The following is a 7,631-nucleotide window of genomic DNA, read 5'->3' as shown; positions in this document are numbered from 1 at the left end:
AAGTAACTGGTTAAGAACAAGAGGCCCATGGGCCACATCGCTCACCTGAGTCACCTTGGTCCATATCAGAAGACTTTCCATATATATTTGCATGTAAAACCGTAGTCCCTATCAAGGCCCCAACCTACCCCTGGAGGCCATGGTTTTTGCAAACTTGAATCTACACTATGTCAGAAAGCTTTCATGTAAATGTGAACTTCTTTAGCCCAATGGTTCTTGAGAAGAAGATTTTTAAAGATTTTTCCTATATATTTGTATGTAAAACTTTTATCCCCCCTTGTGGCCCCATCCTAACCCCAGGGGCCATGATTTGAACAAACTTGAATCTGCACTATGTCAGAAAGCTTTCATGTAAATATCAGCTTTTCTGGTTCAGTGGTTCTTGAGAAGAAGATTTTTAAAGATTTTCTATATATATTTGTATGTAAAACTTTAATCCCCTATTGTGGCCCCATCCGACCCCCGGGGGCCAGGATTTTAACAAACTTGAATCTGCATTGTCAGAAAGCCTTCATGTAAATATCAGCTTTTCTGGCTCAATGGTTCTTGAGAAGAAGATTTTTAAAGATTTTCTCTATATATTTGTATGTAAAACTTTGATCCCCTATTGTGGCCCCATCCGACCCCCGGGGGCCATCGTTTTAACAAACTTGAATCTGCACTATATCAGGAAGCTTTCATGTAAATATCAGCTTTTCTGGTTCAGTGGTTCTTGAGATTAGAAGATTTTTAAAGATTTTCCATATATATTTGTATGTAAAACTTTGATCCCCCTTGTGGCCCCATCCGACCCCCGGGGGCCAGGATTTTAACAAACTTGAATCTGCACTATGTCAGAAAGCTTTCATGTAAATCTCAGCTTTTCTGGCTCAGTGGTTCTTGAGAAGAAGATTTTTAAAGATTTTTCCTGTATATTTGTATGTAAAACTTTGATACCCTATTGTGGCCCCATCCGACTCTCAGTGGCCAGGATTTTAACAATTTAGAATCTGCACTATATCAGAAAGCTTTCATATAAATATCAGCTTTTCTGGCTCAGTGGTTCTTGAGAAGATTTTTAAAGATTTTTTCCTATATATTTGTATGTAAAACTTTGATCCCCTATTGTGGCTCCATCCGACCCCCGGGGGCCAGGATTTTAACAATTTAAAATCTGTACTATATCAGGAAGCTTTCATATAAATATCAGCTTTTCTGGCTCTGTGGTTCTTGAGAAGAAGATTTTTGAAGATTTTTCCTATATATTTGTATGTAAAATTTTGATCCCCTATTGTGGCCCCATCCGACCCTCAGTGGCCAGGATTTTAACAATTTAGAATCTGCACTATATCAGGAAGCTTTCATATAAATATCAGCTTTTCTAGCTCAGTGGTTCTTGAGAAGAAGATTTTTAAAGATTTTTTCCTATATATTTGCATGTAAAACTTTGATCCCCTATTGTGGCTCCATCCGACCCCCGGGGGCCAGGATTTTAACAATTTAAAATCTGTACTATATCAGGAAGCTTTCATATAAATCTCAGCTTTTCTGGCTCAGTGGTTCTTGAGAAGAAGATTTTTGAAGATTTTTCCTATATATTTGTATGTAAAACTTTGATACCCTATTGTGGCCCCATCCGACCCCCGGGGGCCAGGATTTTAACATTTTAGAATCTGCACTATATCAGGAAGCTTTCATATAAATATCAGCTTTTCTGGCTCTGTGGTTCTTGAGAAGAAGATTTTTGAAGATTTTTCCTATATATTTGTATGTAAAACTTTGATCCCCTATTGTGACCCCATCCGAACCCCGGGGGCCAGGATTTTAACAATTTAGAATCTGCACTACCTAATAAAGCTTATCTATAAATTTCATCTTTTCTGGCCTGGTGGTTCTTGAGAAGAAGATTTTTTAATGACCCTACTCTATTTTTATCTTTTCCTGATTATCTCCCCTTGGAAGGTGGCCTGGCCCTTTATTTTAACAATTTAAAATTCCCTTTACCTAAGGATGCTTTGAGCCAACTTTGGTTGAAATTGGCCCAGTGGTTTTTGAGAAGTCAAAAATGTTAAAAGTTTACAGACGGACGGACGCCGGAATACGGGTGATTAGAAAAGCTCACTTGAGCTTTTAGCTCAGGTGAGCTAAAAAGTACATATCTATATGACAATTTCAAAATACCCTGTTCGGCCGAGAATGAGAACTTGCTCCATGCGCCATGCTTGTATCTCAAAAAGATTGTCTCCAGCTGTCCTGGCCAAGTCGATCAAAAACAGCAACTCTCAGAAGGTCGAAAGCTTTACGATCTCTGCCTCGCAATGTAACATTTACGAGGAACTTCTCCGGTCAGGTACACAGTGCTGTCCACTCTTCTAATAATGGTCCAGGCAGGTCTATTCGGGGTCTCTCTGCAGGGGTAGGTGCTGCCATCCCCACCAGTGGTTCAGTGGACAAAACCCTAGATAAAGTACAAAAAGATTATGAATTAAACAAGGCTTATCAGATATTGCCATTCCACGAAAGTAAGAGTTGTCAAACGAAAAAAAATTGTACAAACTTTATGAGAGGCATCAAGAAGACCAATCTCTCACCAGAGGGCGTTACGCTACGTGAACGTGAAGCTTGCGTAGCGCGCCCTCTGGTGAGAGAATGCAAGAAGACGTCAAAAATACCAGGAAAATGTAATGTTGAGCTAACTTCGAGCCCGAGTAAAAAAAAAATGGAGATCCCGAGCATAATTACTCTAAACTAAATCACTAGCATTTTAATTGTTCTTATATAATTATATTATATGATGCAATGTGGCAGGTGTGTCCCACAACAAACCCCCTGGTGGAAACAATGCATCCGCTCCAAGTTTGTGGCATGTGGCTCAATTACTAAGTGCACCGGGTTGACACACAGCTTCTTATGGCAGAGATAGCTAACCTCCAGACATCCACCTGGGAACTGTGACCTTGTCAGGTGCATCTCTACCATAAGAGCCACCCGGTGCGCCTTTTCCTGCTTACTACCCTCCTCTGGCCAGTTCACCTTCAGCACCCCATACCCACTACTAGATACCTCACCCTTCCAAATGATAGAACTCAATACAAACCTTTGGTGCTCTCGCTGTTTCACTATACTGATTTCAGACAAATACTTTACCTCATTTGAAAGTTCATTCCAAGCACTAATCAAAATCAAAAAAAATATATATAGCGTCCCGTGCCTTTTATACCTCAAATTTTGCCTCCTTTACAACCTTCTGCAATTCCGCACTCAAATACCACTTCTTTGAAAATTAACACCCACCCCTATAATTTCCTGGGCCAAAAATATATTACCTGCAATACTTCCTCAACCCATTATTTATTTCAATCCCTTATATTTTTACTTTCAAATGAAAATTATTTCATACCTCATTTCCACCAATCTGGCAATACCCACTCATTTTTACCTCCGCTTTTTCTTGGGTAAACTATATCTGGTGTAAACATCCAGGGGTTTGGTACTCTCATTCCTTTAGACAGTCTACAGTGGTTGCATATTTGGCTTTTGTCATTATCTCTTCAAGTAACTTCTTAACCATGGTTGAAATTGTTCTCTTCAATTTCCTTTAACGTGTCGTTTACATAAACATCAGTATTTCACAGGAGGTCCCATACTTGTTTACATTTATTCAGTAGCTGCATGTTGGAATCAATTACGTGTGATCGTCATTAAGACTGCATACTATGGGTATTTTAACTCAGCAAAAAATGCCAGAGATAAGTAATTATGGAAATTAAGTCTAATAATTCATAAGAAAAAATAAAAGGTAGGAAAAATTTGTATTCGAACCACAGATATGCAATCTGGACTTGTCCAAAACTTCAGTGCGACTTCGGCTATACACCTCATGAAGAATATTCACATTTCAGGCTATGGAGTCACCCGTCGTGGACATAAAAAAAATTCTTGATAATACAACAAAAGTCAAACACAAGAAGTAATTTTTTTCATAGAGTGGGTCAAGTCTCCATACTTTTATTTACAAAACATATTACACCTGAACATGTACTAACATATTTTACTTAGTTCACAATGGGGACCTGGCCCACGCAATATGAAAAGTTACTTGGGAAAAGTCAAATTTACTGTTATTTTGTGCGTTTTTCGCGTATACGGGTGGTTTAAAAAATAATGAGGCACAAACTGAAAATTTTTGTCATTTTTCAAGCAAGTTGAAATAATTTTTCTTTATTAATTTTAGATTGTATATACATTGAAGTTCATAAATCCAAAAGGGCATTATAAGCAATAAAGAACTGAAAAAGTTGCAGACTTTATATCATCAGGTTTTCACAAAATTTTATAAAAATGCTAGAGCATAAGCACATTGCATAGAATATTTAAAAACAAATTCAAAACATGAACTTTACTTTGCAAATGGTGTAAGGAACAATAATCAATAATTTCACACAGTAATTTTGAATCAAGTACATGTTATTTTCAAAATATTTGATTTTTGGGGTAATTTCCCCCTTATTTTTTATGAGGATGGCTCAAAAAGTTTTTATATTTGTAAGAAACATTAACTAAAATGAAAATAAATTACTTTCCATGTTGGAGTAAAACCTTTGAAAGAACTACACAACAATTTTCTTATTCAAATATCAGTCTGAAGGACAAGAAGACACTTTTCTAAAACCTCCTGTTTTCACTCACTTTGTTGCACTCCTGACAATAACTACATACATCAATTATATAAAGAAAATATATAAAATATCAGGAGAAAATTTGAAATTTTTGGAGAAAATAATCAGAGCAAATTAAATTTTCATCAATTTTGGGGTTAATTTTTTCAAGTTTTTCGATCAAAATTGTGAAATATTGTCAAAATACTCTATTAAAGTTTTATTCTACTTTGTTCAAATAAAGCTGTTTAAGTAGATAAAAATATTAGTTTAGATATATATTAGAATGCATATTTTATTAATATCAGACATACTGAAAACAACTATCTATAATTTCAGACATACAGTTTGTATATTTCTACCAATTCTGTTTTTATGCATGCATAAACACATATCCTCATTTGACCTACTTTTGTTGCACTCGTTTACAACAGTGGAAAGGACATAAATGAAATTTTGGGAAATAAAATGAAGTTTTTAGAGAAAATTATATGAGCAGATGAAGTTTTCATCAATTTTAGTGAGGAAATTTTTGTTTTTCGATCAAAATTTACAAAACATTATATCAAAATACTCAGTGTTTTCTTTTCTTTTTTTCCAATTAAAGTTGTATTAGTAGATAATAAAATCCTTTTTCTTGCATTAGGCCATCATTAAAAAAAAATTTGTTTGATGTACTCCGACCCACATTTTTCAAGTCGGGTACATGTAGGTAGGTCGGTATTTTTTTTTTTATTTTTTTTTTTGAATCAGATTTACAAATGTTCTTATGTTTTCATTAAACACATAACGCTGCCAGACAGAATAGAGTTTAGAACATTCATTTTGTACACATTGTATATAATACACGTAAATCTTCCAATGTCTCCTGAAATTTACTCAGGACGTTTTGCATTCGTCACGGATGAGGACCTCTACAGTTGTTAATAAATTAACACCCCTTTTAATTACCACCGGTCGATTCCGACATTCATAATAGAAATCACTAAAACACTTTAATGTCATCCATGAATATCCAAGTGAATTGCATGATGACAGCAATTTACAATAAGTTTTAATATTACCCAATATGATTTTAATGCCGACTTTCCCGCACCGTTCAAATTGTTGTGACCATCGTGTCCCATTCGTATGTCTCAGTTTAAGAGCAAAGTAAAAGTGCCGTTCCCCTATTAAATCGTCATAACATTTAAATAATCCCATATCAAAATAATATGCGCGCCTTTTCAGAAATTTAGACCATCAACTTAAACGCCGACTCGTGGTCCGCCATAATTTTGGTGCGCTATCCCATGTGATTTTTTATTTAAATAACATGGCTTCAACCTTTTGTACATAAATACGATCAGGCCTCGACGGGGGAGTTCGTAGCTCCTTGTTTTATCTTGTTGGTAGATAATGTGGTGATTTGGAGCTGTGATGCGGTATATTTGATCGTTCACATAGAAAAGTGTTTGAAAAGTTCCCGGATTAAGGTAGTACTCTACATCGTCATAATGGCTGACTTCCTTTAAAAACATGGATGACAAAATCGATATCAGCAATATTTGACTTTTCCTTTTCCATTTAAATACCTAGCCGAGTAGCTCAGTAGGTTAGAATACCGACTGCTGAACTGTAGATCGCAGGTTCGAGTCCAGCAGGGGTTTTCAATTTTTTTCAGATTACCTTCTACTAAAACTGTATTTTTTGACAAAATAAAGTAAATTTGAAAATTTTCAAATTCAAAATATTTTTGTACATATCCTACACTTTTCATCTACATCAAATTTATCTGGTGTAGCATACCTCCTTAACAAATGGTCATTATCAAAGTGAAAATAGAACCGAAAGACGCCCTCAGGACATTTTGATAACAAGAATTCTGTAAAACTAGTCCAAATAAAAAAAAATGGCATCAAGTTTAATACTAATTCGAAGAATGTCTATTTTCCAGGTAGCAAATTTTAAAAAAAAATGATGAAATTTCCAAAGTGCGGAAAAAATTATCGGGTCGGGGCAAATTTCACGGGTCGATCGGAGTACATCAAACAAATCAATTTTTATTTTAAGCCTTAAAATGCATTGTTTTTAATGTCAGACATACTGAAAACAACTATCTATAACTTCAGACATATTCCAATCAGTTCTGTTTTTATGCATGCATAGAGACATACCCTCATTTCACATACTTTTGTTGCACTCCTGACACAATTTACTTACAGCAATTATAGGAAATTTTGTTGAGTTACTCAGATAGGAATCTTTTACTAGCACTAAAATTTTCATATCGAAGAATTAAAATATCTCTAATATAATTTTTAAATTTGGATAAAAAATGGTAGTCAAAGTAGAGAATAAATGACTTTAATCCATATGAGAAATAATTTTTGGTCAATGATAAATATTCTTAAAGAAAACATATAAAATTTTGACATAGTTAGACCTGAAAAAATATATTCTAGTTAATTACCATTGTAGTTGTTATATTGTGTCAGGAGTGCAACACATCAATAGGCTTATACAATTGACTGGAATATAATTCATGGGGATTGGCATTCAAAATTATTTTCAAGAATTCATTCACTTATGCATATTGCATCTTTCAGAAATGAAAGACAACAGGTGAATGAGAAAAGACAAGAAATTTCTAGCAATGTTTGTGGAATAAACATTTCTTTGTGAAAAACTGTTGGAAAAACATATCAAAAATAACCTCACAGTGTTTTTTTTTTATACTTAAACACATCTGCTAATGCTTTAGAAGTCATACACTAATAATTAGAAACATGCAAGATTAATATTTAAAGATTAATATCTACACTATTGAGATGTATTAAAATATGTTGCACTCCTGACATAGAAAAGATAGCCCTGTGGGCAAAATAGAATTTTTTTCTGTCATTTTTTCAAAAATCATATCTATTATATTGCCTCTTTTAAAAAATAAAGAAAAAGATTATATTGGTATAGTTTTGAATGGTGTCTGTCAAAAGTCGAAATGTTGCACTCCTG

Source organism: Ostrea edulis, chromosome 1, assembly GCF_947568905.1.
Source record: "Ostrea edulis chromosome 1, xbOstEdul1.1, whole genome shotgun sequence".
NCBI classification, from domain to species: domain Eukaryota; kingdom Metazoa; phylum Mollusca; class Bivalvia; order Ostreida; family Ostreidae; genus Ostrea; species Ostrea edulis.
The sequence above is the reverse complement of the archived record's forward strand: the minus strand, read 5'-3'. Positions refer to the sequence as shown.